The sequence below is a fragment of the Phyllobates terribilis genome, unplaced genomic scaffold (assembly GCF_046119375.1).
Source record: "Phyllobates terribilis strain yellow unplaced genomic scaffold, ASM4611937v1 Scaffold_62__1_contigs__length_8034531, whole genome shotgun sequence".
Lineage (NCBI taxonomy): Eukaryota > Metazoa > Chordata > Amphibia > Anura > Dendrobatidae > Phyllobates > Phyllobates terribilis.
The window spans coordinates 1,518,067-1,539,376 of NW_027362822.1; the positions used below are offsets into that span (position 1 = coordinate 1,518,067).

The 21,310-nt window shown below is 49.0% G+C and overlaps 1 protein-coding gene across 1 annotated transcript in view; it reads left to right on the plus strand.

Annotated features, from left to right (window-relative positions):
* The first annotated feature begins 12,605 nt into the window (after positions 1-12,605).
* Positions 12,606-21,310, plus strand: part of LOC141192491 (oocyte zinc finger protein XlCOF8.4-like) — a 52,720-nt gene continuing 44,015 nt past the window's right edge. The window contains exon 1 of the mRNA XM_073662019.1: positions 12,606-14,064. The gene's annotated coding sequence lies outside the window, so the exon portion shown is untranslated. The remainder of the gene's footprint in view (positions 14,065-21,310) is intronic.

Consider the following 21,310-nt stretch of genomic DNA (forward strand, 5'->3'; position numbering starts at 1 on the left):
ACTTATCCCGGTTGATCATGGACCCGGATGCCTCCGAGTAGCAATTTACCTCTGACATCAGCCATTCTGCCTCCCCATCAGAGGAAACAAAGACGGTGACGTCATCGGCATACGCCACCACTCTCAGAGTGGCTTCCGGTGCTGCCCGGTCCATCCTGATCCCAGCCAACGGTCCACCCTCCACCCTCCTAAGAAGTGGGTCAATCGCAAACACGTACAGTAGCGGGCTCAAGGGACAACCCTGGCGAACACCACACCCAACCTCAAAAGAGCTGCCAATCTAACCGTTCACAAGCGGGAAACTCTCTGCCCCAGCGTACAAGGTCTTAAGCCAATCAACAAACCCCCCCGGCAGGACATACCTCAGAAGGACAGACCAGAGGTACTCATGATTAACCCGATCAAACGCTTTTGCCTGGTCCAATGACAGCATGTACCCCTTCCAGTGGCCAGCCCTACCCTGCTCCACCGCCTCTCGGACACAGAGTACAGCACTAATTGTACTGCGGCCCGGAACAGAGCAATGCTTGGCTTCTGAAATGAGTTGGGGCACAAATTTCACCAGCCGATTAAACAGCACCTTTGCCAAAACCTTCCTGTCTGCATTGAGAAGTGCTATGGGACGCCAATTCTCAATGCAAGATGGGTCCTTACCCTTTGACAAGATGATCAGGGCAGGCCTCCTCATTGACTTTGGCAGAGTGCCCGAGGAAAGACACTCATTGAATACCTCAGTCAAGAGGGGAACCAAGGCGTCCTTAAAGGTCTTATAGAATTCAGATGTTAAGCCATCCGGACAGGGAGATTTCTTCAGGGCAAGCCCTTCAATCGGCAACTTAACTTCCTCTTCCCTGATCATCTCTATCAAAACGCCAAGAGAGGGGTCTACCCCTGGTTCGGGGACGGCTTCAGCCAGAAAAGCCGACATCTCATCCCAATCCAGATCCCTCTTCCCCAAGAGGTGCGAGTAGAAGGATCTGACGACCTCCAGAATTCCTGATCTGGATCTTTTCAGGGACCCCGCAGTGTCAACCAGTCCTGTAACAACTTTACTATTCACTGACATCTTGCAGTTTCTGTAAGGGTCGGGCGAGCGGTACTTCCCGTAATCCCTCTCAAAAACCAAAGATGCGTGTCTATCATACTGACACCTCATTAGCAAAGATTTTACTCTGGAGATCTCCTCACGGCTACCTCCAGTTGAGACAAGATGCTCGAGTTTCCTCCTCAGGCCCTGATACAGGCGGTACCTGTCCAGGCTCCTGAGGCTCGAGAGCTGGCGGAAGAATCTCGCCACCCTTTTCTTAAACATCTCCCACCACTCTGACTTACTACTACAAAGATCCAGTAAGGGTACCTGGCTCTGAAGAAAATCCTCAAAGGACTGTCTTATCTCCGCTTCTTCCAAGAGAGACGAATTGAGCCTCCAAAAGCCTCTTCCCATTCGGGGGGGTCTCTGTAACATTCAAGGAAAACAAAATCAAACAGTGATCGGAGAACTCCACCTCAACAACAGATACTGCTGAAGAGACAGCTTCCTCCTTTAAATAAAACCTGTCTATTCTGGACCTACAGTTACCTCTATGATAGGTGAACCCCTCGTGGCCTGCGGTGTTCCGGATGTGGACATCCACCAGGCGAGCCTCACTAGCTATACTATTAAGGGCGACGCTATTATAAGTCAGCTTGTCTCTGGAACCTCCTCTATCCCGGGGCCTCGTGACAGTGTTGAAGTCCCCTCCAAAGACGACCTGCCGACTCGTAAAAAGGTAGGGCTTGATCCTCGTAAAGAGACACTTCCGGTCCCACTTAGATTGGGGACCATAGATGTTAATGAGCCGGAGCTCTTGTCCCTTCATGAGGACATCTAATATCAGGCACCTCCCCATTTCTAACTCAATAACCCGTCGGCATTCTACCGGTGCGGTAAAAAGGACCGCCACTCCGCTATACGGCTCGGCCGCAAGAGACCAATAGGAGGGCCCGAGTCTCCACTCCCTATTAGCTATAAACACCTCTGCCATATTTGGCAGCCTGGTCTCTTGCAAAAAGAAAATGTCAGCTTCAACCCGGCTGAGAAAATCAAAGGCCGCAAATCTAGCCATATTTGACTTAATGCTGGCGACATTAATGGACGAAAGCGTCAACGGAGTGGGTACCGCCATCATTGGTGATTAAGTTAGATGGCTTTCCTCTTCCCACTCCCCTTATCCTCTGCCTCAGACGAGGAATCCTTCCCCCTCTTTAATGACAGAGGTGTCCATTTCAGCATTTTTCCTTCTTTTCTCGTCCTCGTCTCCGGACTCTGGGCCAGTCCCTCCCCCCAAGGACCTTGCATCCCCAGGAGAAGGAGACTGCGCCCCCTGTAAGCTCCGCCGAAGCCGGAACCTCACCCTCAGCCTCCTCCTCAGAGGAAGAGATGTTATCAAGGGCTTGGAACCGGTTAGAAAGACCAACCAGAGGGGAGTCGGTTTTACCTTCCTTAGGTACCTTGGTCAGAGTGGGAGAAGATGTTTTATCTCCCTTCTTTTTCTTCTTTTTGGTGCCGAGCTTACACTTGTTCTCTAGCCACCGCTTATTATCCTCATCCATACTTTCATAATGGCAGGATTCTGAGGCAGAGGCAGTTTCCTCCCTGTGGATCCTCCTGACCTCCTCATCCAACCCATCATCCCTCGGGGCCTCAGCAGCAAGACTGGCATCCAGGACAGGGGCTGCCCCGGTAGTCTGGGGCTCGCCCCGCTCCCTCTCCTGTCTGCGCTTGTCTAGACGCCTCAGCTGGGCAGGCGTCTTTTTATTGCTTTTCTTCCCTCTCCCCTCAGCTCCCCCACCCCTGCTAGTCCCCTCCCCAGCAGAATCGGCCTCATGGCTTTCTCCCACCGGGGTCTCGACTGCATTAGCGAAGGAGCGAGGACAACGGCTGAATGGGTGACCTAACTCACCACACAGGTGGCACCTAATCTCCACACAAGAGGCAGCAAGATGGCCGACACCCCCACACAACGCGCATTTCTGCACAGTGCAGTTTGCACTGAAGTGTGTGGGGGTCGCCGCACCTGTGACAGAGCTTCGGTTGCCCCTGGTAGAAGACCAGGATACGATCCCTACCCAGGAAGGCAGACGATGGAATGTGGGCAACCGTACCACCTGAACGCTTAAGTTTTACCATAAACGTCCAGGCCCCTGACCAGATACCAAACTCGTCGCGGTTTTTCTTTGGCATCTCCACCACCTCTCCATACCGACCAAGCCACGTCATGATGTCATAACAAGAAAGCGACTCGTTACGAGTCATCACGGTCACTTTCTTGATTTGGTTTTGGCGTGACACTGCCTGAATGGCAAAGTCTCGCCAGCCGGGCTCATTTTTTGCCAACTCATAATTCGCCCAGAAGAGCTCAAGCCCCTCCGGCCGAACAAAGCTGACATCAAACTCAGGCATGGAATAGGGATGTATCAAGGCGTAGATGTCAATCGCCTTGAAGCCCGTCCTCAGCAGGAGCTCCACAACTTTAGACCTTGGAGGACATGCATCACTGCCCCTCCACCGAAGACGGACCACATTCCTACGCACACTGCCTGGCCCGGCTGTTGGGAGGGACCACACTGTATCCCCCCCCTTTTGCTCTCGGAAGGCCCTGAGGCCATGCCTCTCTATCCAGAAGGATAGATCAACCTCTCGACCCTCTACCATTAGTGATCTCTCCCCCTTCTTTAGAGCCTCCAGAAGGCGCCGTTGCAACATGCCATCCCCAAAGCCCGGAGACGAGGAGGATGCCCTATTTGCCCCGGAGGTGACACTGGCATAACTCTGGACAGGTGTTGCCACCCCCGTGGGGGCAACCGGACCAGTGACCACATCAGCCCCAATAGCATCACCATTACTCACCTCCATCTCACCCTCCACCAAACCAGCAACCACACCACTAGACAATGAATTAGCCTCATTCACCCCCACCACCACATTCATTCCTGCTGGACCAGTAACAATGGCGGATGACATTTTGACCTCCGCATCAGGCACAAGGGGCTCAGTCACCTCCATGGAACTGGAGGCGACCTCACCCTTGGTCTTATGTGTGCCCTCCACATCATCGGTCGGTAATTTCCGCTGTTTGGCATTCGGTATAATGTGCCGCTGATCTTTAGCTGCTGTTAGGCGCCGCTGATCTTTAGCATCAGGATCTTCCAGACCAGCGACGCCAACACAAAATAGCACTTTGGTGGGAGGACCGGAACGCTCAGCCCCGACAGCCCCCTCACACTGCCGCCGCTTCTCAACTAAGTGATCAGCGGCAACAGCATTCAGAGGTGCCGAGTCTACCGGAGCTGCCCCCGACACCGGGCTGCTCCCCTCACTGAGGAGCGCACCACAGCATCATGGCCTAATGGAACGCCCGCCGCCGGGCCGCCCTCACTGTCCAGCCTCTCGGCTGATGCAACTTCTGCTGCGTCCCCGCTACTACAAGCAGAGACGGAGCTCTGCGCCTCACTACCGCGCTCTGTAATCTCCCCGCGCCTTTGCACCGGATCCACAGCAGAACCCGGGCTGGGCTGGGCAACGGGGCTTATACAGCGAGCTGAGCCTGCCGCCGACTCAGGGGGTACAGGGAGGGGGGCATAGACATAGCTTACCGCTTCCTGCAGCTTTGGCTTGGTCTTCTTTGCCTTTTTGTGGCCCCCAGGTGCCTCTTCTGGTAGATCGTCACCAAGATGGAAGTTTTGGAGGCACACTGGGGACTCCAGGAGCTTAATCTCCGCCATTAGCGCCCCTCCCTAGCCGCTGCTGTCACTGTCCTCCCCAGAGCCGGCAGAACTGCGACCGGTTGTCACTATCGCCTGTCCTGCAGGGAGCTCGCTGCACGTGGCCTGTGGGTGATATTGCAGGCTGCCAGGTGGGGCTTCCTGCTGGTCATCATCATTCTCATCATCCACCTGGCTCTCAGGCTGCAGCCCCATCTGCCTTTGCTCTCTGGTATCAGCCATTTCTCTGTAGCGGTCTTCATTTATTAGTTTTTTTTTGAATGGACCACTCTGCTCTCTGATGGTGGCTTTCCTTATTTCCAGCAGGTGAATCTCGCTGGTCGGCCTCTTTACTTCAGCCTGGAGCTTGGCCTTCCTTGGTTTGGAGGCCCCCGCAGCTTTTGCGCTTGTGCAGCGCAGCTCCTCACGGAGCCTCCTGATGAGCTTACTGGCATCTTCATACTCACGGAGGTGGATCATGACCCGGGAGGCATAGGTGGACACAGACTCCCGGGGTCCCTGCAGCGCCCAACCCCCCTCAGGGAGGTCGGCCTCACCTCCGTGAGCACTCAGCTTTCCTCCGGAAGGAACGCCATCATGCACGCCGCTGTCAGGCTTCACCTCCATGCTGGAAGCCGTGCGGCTTCTAGGGGTCTCCACAGTCCCGGGGGGAGTAGGAGCCACATTGCTGCGACTCCTGGTCGAGCGTCTCACCCCCAAGTCCTCTGATGTGCAGGCCGGTTGCTGGTTTCTTCTGCCCCCCGCCGGCCTGGTTCGGGAAGCAGAAGCCTGGAACTTGGCTCCATCACTCATCCCAGAAACCAGTTCCCTCCCTGGGAAAGAGAGAGAGCAGGTCCCCAGGCGGAGAGGTGTTGGTTTCTCAGAGATCAGGAGCTCACAGCAGGATCTGCAGCCACCACACCCGCAATCAGCACACTGACTAGCAGCTGATCAGAGCTACACCCAGTATGCTGCTGGTGGAGTCACTGTGTACATACATTACATTACTGATCCTGAGTTACATCCTGTATTATACCCCAGAGCTGCACTCACTATTCTCCTGGTGCAGTCACTGTGTACATACATTACATTACTGATGCTGAGTTACATCCTGTATTATACTCCAGAGCTGCACTCACTATTCTGCTGGTGCAGTCACTGTGTACATACATTACATTACTGATTCTGAGTTACATCCTGTATTATACTCCAGAGTTGCACTCACTATTCTGCTGGTGCAGTCACTGTGTACATACATTACATTACTGATCCTGAGTTACATGCTGTATTATACCCCAGAGCTGCACTCACTATTCTGCTGGTGCAGTCACTGTGTACATACATTACATTACTGATCCTGAGTTACATGCTGTATTATACCCCAGAGCTGCACTCACTATTCTGCTGGTGCAGTCACTGTGTACATACATTACATTACTGATCCTGAGTTACATCCTGTATTATACTCCAGAGCTGCACTCACTATTCTGCTGGTGCAGTCACTGTGTACATACATTACATTACTGATCCTGAGTTACATCCTATATTATCCTCCAGAGCTGCACTCACTATTCTGCTGGTGCAGTCACCGTGTACATACATTACATTACTGATCCTGAGTTACATGCTGTATTATACCCCAGAGCTGCACTCACTATTCTGCTGGTGCAGTCACTGTGTACATACATTACATTACTGATCCTGAGTTACATCCTGTATTATACTCCAGAGCTGCACTCATTATTCTGCTGGTGCAGTCACTGTGTACATACATTACATTACTGATCCTGAGTTACATCCTATATTATCCTCCAGAGCTGCACTCACTATTCTGCTGGTGCAGTCACCGTGTACATACATTACATTACTGATCCTGAGTTACATCCTGTATTATACTCCAGAGCTGCACTCAATATTCTGCTGGTGCAGTCACTGTGTACATACATTACTGATCCTGAGTTACATCCTGTATTATACTCCAGAGCTGCACTCACTATTCTGCTGGTGCAGTCACTGTGTACATACATAACATTACTGATCCTGAGTTACATCCTGTATTATACTCCAGAGCTGCGCTCACTATTCTGCTGGTGCAGTCACTGTGTACATACATTACATTACTGATCCTGAGTTACCTCCTGTATTATACTCCAGAGTTGCACTCCCTATTCTGCTGGTGGTGTCACTGTGTACATACATTACATTACTGATTCTGAGTTACATCCTGTATTATACTCCAGAGTTGCACTCACTATTCTGCTGGTGCAGTCACCGTGTACATACATTACATTACTGATCCTGAGTTACATCCTGTATTATACTCTAGAGCTGCACTCACTATTCTGCTGGTGCAGTCACTGTGTACATACATTACATTACTGATCCTGAGTTACATCCTATATTATCCTCCAGAGCTGCACTCACTATTCTGCTGGTGCAGTCACCGTGTACATACATTACATTACTGATCCTGAGTTACCTCCTGTATTATACTCCAGAGCTGTGCTCACTATTCTGCTGGTGCAGTCACTGTGTACATACATTACTGATCCTGAGTTACTTCCTGTAGTATTCTCCAGAGCTCCACTCACTATTCTGCTGATGGAGTCACTGTGTACATACATTACATTACTGATCCTGTACTAATCCTGAGTTACATCCTGTCTTATACTTCAGAGCTGCACTCTCTATTCTGCAGGTGCAGTCACTGTGTACATACATTACATTACTGATCCTGAGCTACATCCTGTATTATACTCCAGAGCTGCACTCACTATTCTGCTGGTATAGTCACTGTGTACACACATTACCTTACTGATCCTGAGTTACATCCTGTTTTATACTCCAGAGCTGCACTCACTATTCTGCTTGTGCAGTCACTGTGTACATACATTACATCACTGATCCTGAGTTACCTCCTGTATTATACTCCAGAGCTGCGCTAACTATTCTGCTGGTGCAGTCACTGTGTACATACATTACATTCCTGATGCTGAGTTACATCCTGTATTATACTCCAGAGCTGCACTCACTATTCTGCTGGTGCAGTCACTGTGTACATACATTACATTACTGATCCTGAGTTACATCCTGTATTATACTCCAGAGCTGCACTCACTATTCTCCTGGTGCAGTCACTGGGAACATACTGTACATTACTGATCCTGTACTGATACTGAGTTACATTTTGTATTATACTCCAGAGCTGCACTCACTATTCTGCTGGTGCAGTCACTGTGTACATACATTACATTACTGATTCTGAGATACATCCTGTATTATACTCCAGAGCAGCACTCACTATTCTGCTGGTGCAGTCACTGTGTACATACATTACATTACTGATCCCGAGTTGCATCCTGTATTATACTCCAGAGCAGCAATCACTATTCTGCTGCTGCAGTCACTGTGTACATACATTACACTACTGATCCTGAGTTACATCCTTTATTAAACTCCAGAGCTGCACTCACTATTATGCACTTATAGTCACTGTGTACATACATTACGTTACCTGATCCTGAGTTACATCCTGTATTATACTCCAGAGCTGCACTCACTATTCTGCTGGTGCAGTCACTGTGTACATACATTACATTACTGATCCTCAGTTATCTTCTGTATTATACTCCAGAGCTGCACTCACTATTCTGCTGGTGCAGTCACTGTGTACATACATAACATTACTGATCCTGAGTTACATCCTGTATTATACTCCAGAGCTGCGCTCACTATTCTGCAGGTGCAGTCACTGTGTACATACATTACATTACTGATCCTGAGTTACCTCCTGTATTATACTCCAGAGTTGCACTCCCTATTCTGCTGGTGGTGTCACTGTGTACATACATTACATTACTGATTCTGAGTTACATCCTGTATTATACTCCAGAGTTGCACTCACTATTCTGCTGGTGCAGTCACCGTGTACATACATTACATTACTGATCCTGAGTTACATCCTGTATTATACTCTAGAGCTGCACTCACTATTCTGCTGGTGCAGTCACTGTGTACATACATTACATTACTGATCCTGAGTTACATCCTATATTATCCTCCAGAGCTGCACTCACTATTCTGCTGGTGCAGTCACCGTGTACATACATTACATTACTGATCCTGAGTTACCTCCTGTATTATACTCCAGAGCTGTGCTCACTATTCTGCTGGTGCAGTCACTGTGTACATACATTACTGATCCTGAGTTACTTCCTGTAGTATTCTCCAGAGCTCCACTCACTATTCTGCTGATGGAGTCACTGTGTACATACATTACATTACTGATCCTGTACTAATCCTGAGTTACATCCTGTCTTATACTTCAGAGCTGCACTCTCTATTCTGCAGGTGCAGTCACTGTGTACATACATTACATTACTGATCCTGAGCTACATCCTGTATTATACTCCAGAGCTGCACTCACTATTCTGCTGGTATAGTCACTGTGTACACACATTACCTTACTGATCCTGAGTTACATCCTGTTTTATACTCCAGAGCTGCACTCACTATTCTGCTTGTGCAGTCACTGTGTACATACATTACATCACTGATCCTGAGTTACCTCCTGTATTATACTCCAGAGCTGCGCTAACTATTCTGCTGGTGCAGTCACTGTGTACATACATTACATTCCTGATGCTGAGTTACATCCTGTATTATACTCCAGAGCTGCACTCACTATTCTGCTGGTGCAGTCACTGTGTACATACATTACATTACTGATCCTGAGTTACATCCTGTATTATACTCCAGAGCTGCACTCACTATTCTCCTGGTGCAGTCACTGGGAACATACTGTACATTACTGATCCTGTACTGATACTGAGTTACATTTTGTATTATACTCCAGAGCTGCACTCACTATTCTGCTGGTGCAGTCACTGTGTACATACATTACATTACTGATTCTGAGATACATCCTGTATTATACTCCAGAGCAGCACTCACTATTCTGCTGGTGCAGTCACTGTGTACATACATTACATTACTGATCCCGAGTTGCATCCTGTATTATACTCCAGAGCTGCACTCACTATTCTGCTGGTGCAGTCACTGTGTACATACATTACACTACTGATCCTGAGTTACATCCTTTATTAAACTCCAGAGCTGCACTCACTATTATGCACTTATAGTCACTGTGTACATACATTACGTTACCTGATCCTGAGTTACATCCTGTATTATACTCCAGAGCTGCACTCAGTATTCTGCTGGTGCAGTCACTGTGTACATACATTACATTACTGATCCTCAGTTATCTTCTGTATTATACTCCAGAGCTGCACTCACTATTCTGCTGGTGCAGTCACTGTGCACATACATAACATTACTGATCCTGAGTTACCTCCTGTATTATACTCCAGAGCTGCACTCACTATTCTGCTGGTGCAGTCACTGTGTACATACATTACATTACTGATCCTGAGTTACATCCTGTATTATACTCCAGAGCTGCACTCACTATTCTGCTTGTGCAGTCACTGTGTACATACATTACATTACTGATCCTCAGTTACCTTCTGTATTATACTCCAGAGCTGCACTCACTATTCTGCTGGTGCAGTCACTGTGCACATACATTACATTACTGATCCTGAGTTACATCCTGTATTATACTCCAGAGTTGCACTCACTATTCTGCTGGTGCAGTCACTGTGTACATACATTACATTACTGATCCTCAGTTATCTTCTGTATTATACTCCAGAGCTGCACTCACTATTCTGCTGGTGCAGTCACTGTGCACATACATAACATTACTGATCCTGAGTTACCTCCTGTATTATACTCCAGAGCTGCACTCACTATTCTGCTGGTGCAGTCACTGTGTACATACATTACATTACTGATCCTGAGTTACATCCTGTATTATACTCCAGAGCTGCACTCACTATTCTGCTGGTGCAGTCACTGTGTACATACATTACATTACTGATCCTCAGTTACCTTCTGTATTATACTCCAGAGCTCCACTCACTATTCTGTTGGTGCAGTCACTGTGCACATACATTACATTACTGATCCTGAGTTACATCCTGTATTATACTCCAGAGTTGCACTCACTATTCTGCTGGTGCAGTCACTGTGTACATACATTACATTACTGATCCTCAGTTATCTTCTGTATTATACTCCAGAGCTGCACTCACTATTCTGCTGGTGCAGTCACTGTGCACATACATAACATTACTGATCCTGAGTTACCTCCTGTATTATACTCCAGAGCTGCACTCACTATTCTGCTGGTGGAGTCACTGTGTACATACATTACATTACTGATCCTGATTTACATCCTGCATTATACTCCAGAGCTGTGCTCACTATTCTGCTGGTGCAGTCACTGTGTACATACACTATTGATCCTGAGTTACTTCCTGTAGTATTCTCCAGAGCTGCACTCACTATTCTGCTGATGGAATCACTGTGTACATACATTACATTGCTGATCCTGTACTAATCCTGAGTTACATCCTGTCTTATACTTCAGAGCTGCACTCTCTATTCTGCTGGTGCAATCACTGTGTACATACATTACATTACTGATCATGAGCTTCATCCTGTATTATACTCCAGAGCTGTACTCACTATTCTACTGGTGGTGTCACTGTGTACATACCTTACATTACTGATCCAGAGTTACATCCTGTATTATACTCCAGAGCTGCACTCACTATTCTGCTGGTGCAGTCACTTTGTACATTACATTACATTACTGATCCTGAGTTACATCCTGCATTATACTCCAGAGCAGCACTCAATATTCTGCTGGTGCAGTCACTGTGTACATTACATTACATTACTGATCCTGAGTTACATCCTGCATTATACTCCAGAGCTGTGCTCATTATTCTGTTGGTGCAGTCACTGTGTACATACACTATTGATCCTGAGTTACCTCCTGTAGTATTCTCCAGAGCTGCACTCACTATTCTGCTGATGGAATCACTGTGTACATACATTACATTACTGATCCTGTACTAATCCTGAGTTACATCCTGTCTTATACTTCAGAGCTGCACTCTCTATTCTGCTGGTGCAATCACTGTGTACATACATTACATTACTGATCATAAGCTTCATCCTGTATTATACTCCAGAGCTGCACTCACTATTCTGCTGGTGTAGTCACTGTGTACATACATTATATTACTGATCCTGAGTTACATCCTGTATTATACTCCAGAGCAGCAATCACTATTCTGCTTGTGCAGTCACTGTGTCATTCATTACTGATCCTGAGTTACATCCTGTATTATACTCCAGAGCTGCACTCACTATTCGGCTGGTGCAGTCACTGTGTACATACATTACATTACTGATCCGGAGTTACATCCTGTATTATACTCCAGAGCTGCATTCACTATTCTGCTGGTGCAGTCACTGTGTACATACATTACATTACTGATCCTGAGTTACATCCAGTATTATACTCCAGAGCTGCACTCACTATTCTGCTGGTGCAGTCACTGTGTACATACATTACACATCCTGTACTGATACTGAGTTACATTTTGTATTATACTCCAGAGCAGCACTCACTATTCTGCTGGTGCAGTCACTGTATACATACATTACAGATCCTGTACTGATTCTGAGTTACATCCTGTATTATACTCCAGAGCTGCACTCACTATTCTGCTGGTGCAGTCACTGTGTACATACATTACATTACTGATCCTGAGTTACATCTTGTATTATACTCAAGAGCTGCACTCACTATTCTGCTGGTGCAGTCACTGTGTACATACATTACATTACTGATCCTGAGTTACATCCTGTATTATACTCCAGAGCTGCACTCACTATTCTGCTGGTGCAGTCACTGTGTACATACATTACATTACTGATCCTGAGTTACCTCCTGCATTATACTCCAGAGCTGCACTCACTATTCTGCTGGTGCAGTCACTGTGTACATACATTACATTACTGATCCTGAGTTACATCTTGTATTATACTCAAGAGCTGCACTCACTATTCTGCTGGTGCAGTCACGGTGTACATACATTACATTACTGATCCTGAGTTACATCTTGTATTATACTCAAGAGCTGCACTCACTATTCTGCTGGTGCAGTCACTGTGTACATACATTACATTACTGATCCTGAGTTACCTTCTGTATTATACTCCAGAGCTGCACTCAGTATGCTGCTGGTGCAGTCACTGCGTACATACATTAGTGATCCTGAGTTACATCCTGTATTATACCCTAGAGCTGCACTCGCTATTCTGCTGGTGGCGTCAGTGTGTACATAAATTACATTACTGATCCTGTACTGATCCTGACTTACATCCTGTATTATACTCCAGAGCTGCACTCACTATTCTGCTGCTGCAGTCACTGTGTACATACATTACATTACTGATACTGAGTTACATCCTATATTATCCTCCAGAGCTGCACTCACTATTCTGCTTGTGCAGTCACTGTGTACATGTAGCATCCTGAGGACTCGGCTGCTACAGGGGTATTACACCTCAAGCCAGAGGTGTGGTATTCCACTCCCGGGTAAGGATGGAGTGTGGAACTGAGCTAGTAGGCTGCATGCACTACATACATCCCATTTCCGGGGGACAGAACTACGGTACTCCCACCAGTTTATGTGCAGGTACGACAGCGTCTGTCCCTGGCTGGAGTGGGAGGGGGGTGGAACATCCCAGTAGTGTAGGGGCAGATAGGGGGAGTAGTCTGAGTAAAGATAGGAGCTCATTGGGTGCTGGTCACCTGAGCTCACACATAGAGGGAGTATATAAGGTGGGCACCATTTTAGAACAGGGTGAGTTCAGTCAGGCAAGAGGAGCAGAGCAGGGGAGCTCAGCCAGAAGGGCTGACAGGGAGCTGTGGCTCCGGCTGGGCCCAGCTCCAGAGCAGAGCCTGCAGAGAGAGAGAGAGAGGAGTCGGAAGGACCCAGAGAGGAAACAAGAAGGAACCCCAAGATCCCAGAATAAGGACAGAAGGGTGAAGGGTTGGCGGACACGGGTACCGGATCCCAAGCTGGCGGAGGCCCAAAACGAACCTTAGCCAGGAACCGGAGGTCGTGGTCAGGATCTGCCACGACCCTCACCAAATCCACTAGAAAGGCACACCGAGTATAGGGTCAGGGAGCCCAGTGGAGGCTTGACCACCAAGAGACCCGAGGGAGCCGGCCAAAAGTGGATCCCTGGTGGGAACGGCCAGAGGAAGGGAGAGTCAGAAAGGAGCTCAGGACCACGCTTCAGAACTGCCTGGGGGTTAGCCGAGTCCAGGACCTGGTGGAAGCAGCACGGCTCGGGTGGTCACTCAAGGCCAGAGTGACCAAGAGAACACCAGTAAGTAAAAACCCTGAACTGCATCTCCTGACTCTGAATCTTCTTTCTGCATCAGCACAACCCCCATCATCTACACCTGCTGCCCTGAGGCCATACCCCTCCCATTGGGGGTTATACCACCACGCTGCACATCCTCATACACCTGGCCTCAGTGGACTGTTCTGCAGCGGCGGCTTCAAAGCCGCACTCAACGGGTGGCGTAGTCGACAATCAAGTTAACATCTACTGCCATAGACTGCCACTTAGTTTGACACCCTGGGCACGGACCGGGTCACCGCCACAAGGACTACTACCCCTATCCAGATCCGGCTCCGGGTATCCCTTGCACATGGCCCAGGGGGTGCGTCATACATACATTACATTACTGATCCTGAGTTATATCCTGTATTATACTCCAGAGCTTCACTCACTATTCTGCTGGTGCAGTCACTGTGTACATACATTGCATTATTGATCCTATACTGATCCTGAGTTACATCCTGTATTATACCCCAGAGCTGCACTCACTATTCTGCTGGTGCAGTCACTGTGTACATACATTACATCACTGATCCTGAGTTACCTCCTGTATTATACTCCAGAGCTGTGCTCACTATTCTTCTGGTGCAGTCACTGTGTACATACATTACATTACTGATCCTGAGTTACACCCTGTAATATACTCCTGAGCTGCACTCACTATTCTGCTGGTGCAGTCACTGTGTACATACATTACATTACTGACCCTGAGTTACATCCTGTATTATACTCCTGAGCTGCATTCACTATTCTGCTGGTGCAGTCACTGTGTACATACATTACATTACTGATCCTGAGTTACATCCTGTATTATACTCCAGAGCTGCACTCACTATTCTGCTGGTGCAGTCACTGTGTACATACATTACATTACTGTTCCTGAGTTACATCTTGTATTACACTCCAGAGCTGCACTCACTATTCTGCTGGTGTAGTCACTGTGTACATACATTACATTACTGATCCTGTACTGATCCTGAGTTACATCCTGTATTATACCCTTGAGCTGCACACGCTATTCTGCTGGTAGCGTCAGTGTTTAAATACATTACATTACTGATCCTGAGTTACATCCTATATTATACTCCAGAGCTGCACTCACTATTCTGCTGGTGCAGTCATTGTGTGCATGCATCACATTAATGATCCTGAGTTACATCCTGTATTATACTCCAGAGCTGCACTCACTATTCTGCTGGTGCAGTCACTGTGTACATTCATTACATTACTGATCCTGAGCTACGTCCTGTATTATCCTCCAGAGCTGCACTCACTATTCTGCTGGTGCAGTCACTGCTTACCTACATTACATTACTGATCCTGAGTTACATCCTGTATTATACTCCAGAGCTGCACTCACTATTCGGCTTGTGCATTCACTGTGTACATACATTACATTACAGATTCTGAGTTACATCCTGTATTATCCTCCAGAGCTGCTCTCACTATTCTGCTGTTGCACTCAGTGTGTACATACATTACTGATCCTGAGTTACATCCTATATTATACTCCAGAGCTGCACTCACTATTCTGCAGGTGTAGTCACTGTGAACATACATTACATTACTGAACCTGAGTTACATCCTGTATTATACTCCAGAGCTGCACTCACTATTCTGCTGGTCCAGCCGCTCCCTCTCTCCTCATATTATGCATATACACACAATAATAAGAACTTACACTACAGACTTCTGATCCGGTTACCAAAGAAAATAATAACCACAAACAATAAATAAAATAAACAATAGCTGACAAATATATATAAACTTTTTTTATTTTTATTATTAATATAAAATAAATACTAACTATCCAAATATATGCAATACTAAACAAAACCCCCCACACTCAAGCCCACCAGTCCCTCCCCGGCACTGACCTGAGAGCTGGTCCTGCGTCTCATGCCTCAGTCCATGTCCAACGTCCATAGGCCAGATCAGGCAGTGCCAGTTTTTCACCCAAATAACCAGTGTCCCACAAGATGAACCCACCTCCCCCCTTTTCCCACCACCCAACCTAACACCTCCACCCAAACCCATATATACAATATATACAGAAACAAACAATACAATAACCACAACTGACAAAGCCCAAGTTCGGCGCCTGCAGCCCTACATCACTGTCTACTGATCAAAAACAAAAATCTATGGAGTCAGCAGCAGCCCACCACCAGGAGAGGAGACGACCAGACTAGGGCACACTAAAAGAAAAGCCCCTCCAGAGGAGAGCAGCCCTTTGTGTACCCAGTCTCTCATACTCCAGAGAACGCACCTTCACCAGGTCACCGAGTATGGTCCTAAACACATCGTCCACTGGGAGGATTTTCTGTTGCGTCGATACTAAGCACTAGTGTTGAGCCACCCCCGTAGTGTTCGAGTTCGGTGCGGTTCGTCAAACACCCGTGTGTTCGCCGAACTGTTCGTCGAACTGTTCATCGAACTGTTCGTCGAACACCTTTGAACACCGTTAAAACCAATGGCAGGCAAACAAAAACACATAGAAACACATAGAAAACACCTTCAAAGGTATCCAAAAGCTGACAAACTGCTCAGAAGACACAACTAACACATGGAAAAGTGACAAGTACATATAGTCATGTGAAAAGAAAAGAGGTGGAGGAGTAAAAGGAGGGGGAGACACAGATATAGGCATGTCATGCCCTTCTAAAATCCAAAAAGTGAGAAGCCGACACGGCCCGTCCGTTCCTGCCCGTGCCACCTCCGTGTCGCCGGGTTTGTGCCAGAGCCGCGGTGGACCCTGATGGCCAGCCCCCCTCTCCCAATACTGGTGCCTGTCCGCTGGTGGGTCGAGCCCCCCCCACGGTAGGGGGGAGTAACATCTGCAGAAGAAAGAACATCTTCCAGCCAAACTAAGATGTCGACTTCTTTTCGTGGACAATGTGATAAGATCCCTTTGTTACGGACACGCCCATCGCTACAAATTCCAGATGAGGCACAAAAACAGCAGGTGCTTCAGCGGATATCAAGTGCTCCTTCAAGTGGGCTCTCCTCCACCTCAATTTCAACATCACAAATACTCCAGTCCTCAGAGGTGTCACCCCAATCGCACTTGCTTCCTTACAGCTCCCAAGTCTCCAGCTGCCCGTCTGAGTATGGGGTAACACAGATGGTTGAGTCTGCAGAGCTGTTTACTCATACTATAGCCTGGGAAATGGAGGTCTGCTCCAGAGCTTCTGTTAATCCAGACGAGGAAATGATCTGCACTGATGCCCAGAATCTTTATAAGTCGGATCCAGGACCAGATGAAGAAGGTTCTGAGCATAATGTATACCCTCGTTCCCAAACTGTAACTCCTGTTGGTGGAGACAATGATGAAGACGATGATGAGACTCAAATACCTGATTGGAGCGACAACTTGACTTTTCGGTCAGGGCAGGAAGAGGTTGGCTCTGAGGACGACGGGTGTGATAACACACAGGGTGATGATGACGAGGTTGGAGATCCCACTTACTGTCAACCCACAGTCAGCTAGTCGATGAGGTCAGCGGAGGAGGTGGAGGAGGATGTGACTAGCCCGGGGGATGGGGATGACTCGGTACCCGGGCCTTTGCCTGGCCTTGGGGATGTCGCAGTGGTCGGCTCCCTGGCCGGTACCCTGGGGTCACTCTTTAAAAGGGTGGATAATTGTTAATTTTATAAGAGTTCGTGACGCCACCTGTGGTATCTGGTGAGAAGCACCAGCGCTGCAGCAGTCCACTGAGGCCCGTGATAAGGCAGCTCGATGGTACAGCTCCCCACAGGTGGAGCTAGGTCTCAGGGCAGCGTATGCAGGGGGAATGCAGGACAGGCGAGACCCAGCTGGGTCAGAGCAAGAACGGGAACGGACACGGTAGTCACTTCAGTACCTTTTAGTGGAGGAAATTCAGGCACATCCCAGAGCACTGTAGGGTGAAGGGTGCATATCAGGATCCTCCCAAATGAGCGGGTGTAGGGCCTCCTGTTTCTTGCCTCTGCGTAGTAAGTTTCTGACCTGCCTGGAGCTAGGCCTAACTTTGTCTCTGTCCTGCGCTGGCTTACCTTGTGGTAGGGCCTTCTCTTGGAGTTCACGCTCCCAGTATGTGGGGCCTAAGCGTCTCCAGGCTCTGTTACGTATCAGCACCTTAGCGATCCTGGGACTTGTAGTTCTCTAGGGATTCCGGTTATGCCTTACTGGGTCATAGAGATCCCGGTAAGCTCGGATCCGGTGTCCGGTAAATGCTTCGGGGTGAGCTGGTTAAGCTCCTCTGCCCCTTATGTACTAACTCGCCACTCGCCTTCGGCCTGCTCGGGCCCTCACTAGGCTATACACACTAACGGCAGCTTGCCGCGCTTCACCGATCTTATGGCGCACCTTAAGCTCTATCTGGGCTCCCTGAATCTAGCTAGCAGGAGCCTCGTGCTCCACTGCTGAACTATTAACTGAGTTCTCTAGACTAGACTGAGCTCCACTGCAGACTGACCTCTCTTAGGCTTCTCTACTGCAGGAACTCTTCAGAGGAGCTGAACTGCCTAGCTCCACCTTCCCTATTTATATCCCTAACGGGCTCCCTCTGCTGGTCTGAGGTGGAAGGTGGAGATGTGTGAATGTTTATGGGGGCCTCTTGTGGAGGATTCCATCAATACACTCTTCTAGGATCTGTGATACCAAGCGCAGCGGGGCGTCACAGATGCTATTGACGACGAGGTTAGGTTGCGCCTTCCTGGACAGAGGCAGAGTACTGGAAGCACGTCAACAACTGCATCCTCAACCACAACTCTGCCTCTCACCACAAGTCATAGTGGCTCTTCAGGTCGCATGGGCTCTAAGCCTTGCATAGCCTGGGCATTTATTCAGATCGATAAGGATGACCCAACTCTTGTTATCTGTAATATTTGTCACCAAAAGCTAAGTAGAGGCCAAAAAATCCATAGTTTGAGTACTTCATGCATGTACCGTCACATGGATATGAAGCATAAGTTGCAGTGGGAAGCTCACTGTGCTACAATGCGGCCTAGCAGGCTGGGCCAACCACCGTCTGCCCCATCTTGTGCATTCGCGGCCTCTTCATCCTCTGTGACTGGGGGGACAGCAGTCACACATGTTTTTGGACGCAGACCTGCCACCTCTTTACCTGCAACAGCCAGTGTGATTGGCAGGTCGTCAGTTCATTGGGAAGTGGAAACACCTGCTGGTTTTGAGCGCTCTCCGACATCGAGAGCACCACCTTTGGATCAAGGTAACCTAACATGTCCGCCTGCATCTTCCTCACAGACCGGCAGTTTGCCAGGGACACCCTACTCAACCCCGTCTAAGCACAACAGCCAGCCCTCGGTCCCTCAGATGTGGAAAAGTAAAAGACCATTTCCTCCTAGCCATGAGAAAGCTAAGAGGTTGAATTTCACCATCTGCAAGCTGTTGGCTACAGAAATGCTGCCTTTCCGCCTGGAGGACACAGTGGATTTTCGAGACCTTATTTCCGTCGCAGTGCCCCAGTACCAGATGCCCAGTCGGCACTACTTCTCAAAGAAAGGTGTGCCTGCGCTCCACCAGCATGTCGCACACAACATCACCGCTTCATTGAGAAACTCTGTGTGTGACAGGGTGCACTTCACCACAGACACTTGGACGAGAAGGCATGGACAGAGGCGTTACATGTCGCTGACAGGGTACTGGGTAACTATGGTGACAGCAGGACAAGGGGCTGCTGTCCAAGTCTTACCGTCCCCACGAGTTGTGCGTCAATCCTCTTTATCTCGAAGTTCCTCCACTGCTTCTGCCTCCTCAACCTCCTCTCGGTCCTCCACCTGCACCCAAAGCCTGTCTGGTAATGCCACCTGCTTTCTAACTGCGCAGAAGGAATCCTGCACACCTCCTTACTATGCTGGCAGCAGGGCTCAACGGCATCAGTGTTTACTTTGAAATGTCTGGGAAATGGGAGTAACACAGCTGAGGAGTTGTGGTCAGCTCTGGAGACCCAGTTTCATGAATGGTTGTCTCCACTGGACCTGCAACCAGGGAAGGCCGTGTGCGACAATGCTGCAAACCTGGGTGCGGACCTTCGCCGGGGCAATGTCACACACGTGCCTTGTATGGCTCACGTGTTGAACCTGGTTGCCCATAAATTTTTAGCCCACTATCCCGTACTAGATGGCCTTCTGTAGAGGGCACGGTCACTGTGTGCTCACTTCCGCCGTTCGCATCCCGCAGCTCAACGACTTACATCTCTACAGAAGTCGTTGGGCCTGCCAGTTCACCGGCTGAAATGCGATGTGCCGACACGGTGGAATTCAACTCTGCACATGTTGCAGCGACTGTGGCAGCACCGACAAGCCCTGGTGCAATACGTTCTCACGTATAGCCTGGGCCAACGAGATCCAGAGGTGGGGCAAATCACGCTGCAGGAGTGGTCTCAGATCAGGGACCTATGAAGTTGACGCGCCCCCTGGGCCGTGGGGTACCCTGAGCCGGGCCGGTAGACGCTGGGGGTTGTAGTCACTGTGGCGGTGACCCGGTCCGTGACCCAGGGCGGTCAATCCAAGGGTAATTTGTATATATGGATTTTAGAATGTCCGACTATGCCACCTGTGGAGTGCGGCCAAAGGGGCCGCCGCTGCGGAACAGTCCTCTGAAGCTGGTGGTTTTGCAGCAATGGTATTATTACTCACCACAGGAGGAGTGTAGCTTCAGGGCAGTGTGGGTGGATGATGGTGGTTGTAGTGCAGGGAGTCAGTAATGAACACAGAGTCCGTGTGATGCAGTCCCAAGATCTTTACTCACAGTTGTTGCAGTCCAGATTACAGGTACCAGAGCAATCTCCCCCGTCGTGCTGTGCGTACTCATTGAGGGGCTCAGTCCACCCCCAGATAGCTCTGGAGTACTTAGCAGGACCCCCTTCTGTGTGTCCTTTCTCTGGCCTTCTCCCTGCACCTCACACCCATTGACACTTCTATCGGGTATCCTCGGGCCTTGGCGGGCGACTTGTGTTCCGTCCCCTGGGTCCTATGTGGCTACCTTCTTAGTAAGACTGGTGTGGACTTTGGCCTGTAGTACAGGAAATGCTGCAGCCTCCGGTTTCTAGTTGAGCGTTGCTGTTTCTCCGCTAGTTGAGGGACCGGTTCCCCTTATCTGGCCTGACCCCTCTACCTCCTGGTAGCAGCGGGAGTACGGATGGCCTTCTGCACGGCCCATAGCCCTAGGGTCCCTTCGGTTCCTGGAGCCTTCCTGCTCCCACTCCTCTCTTCTCTCCTTCAG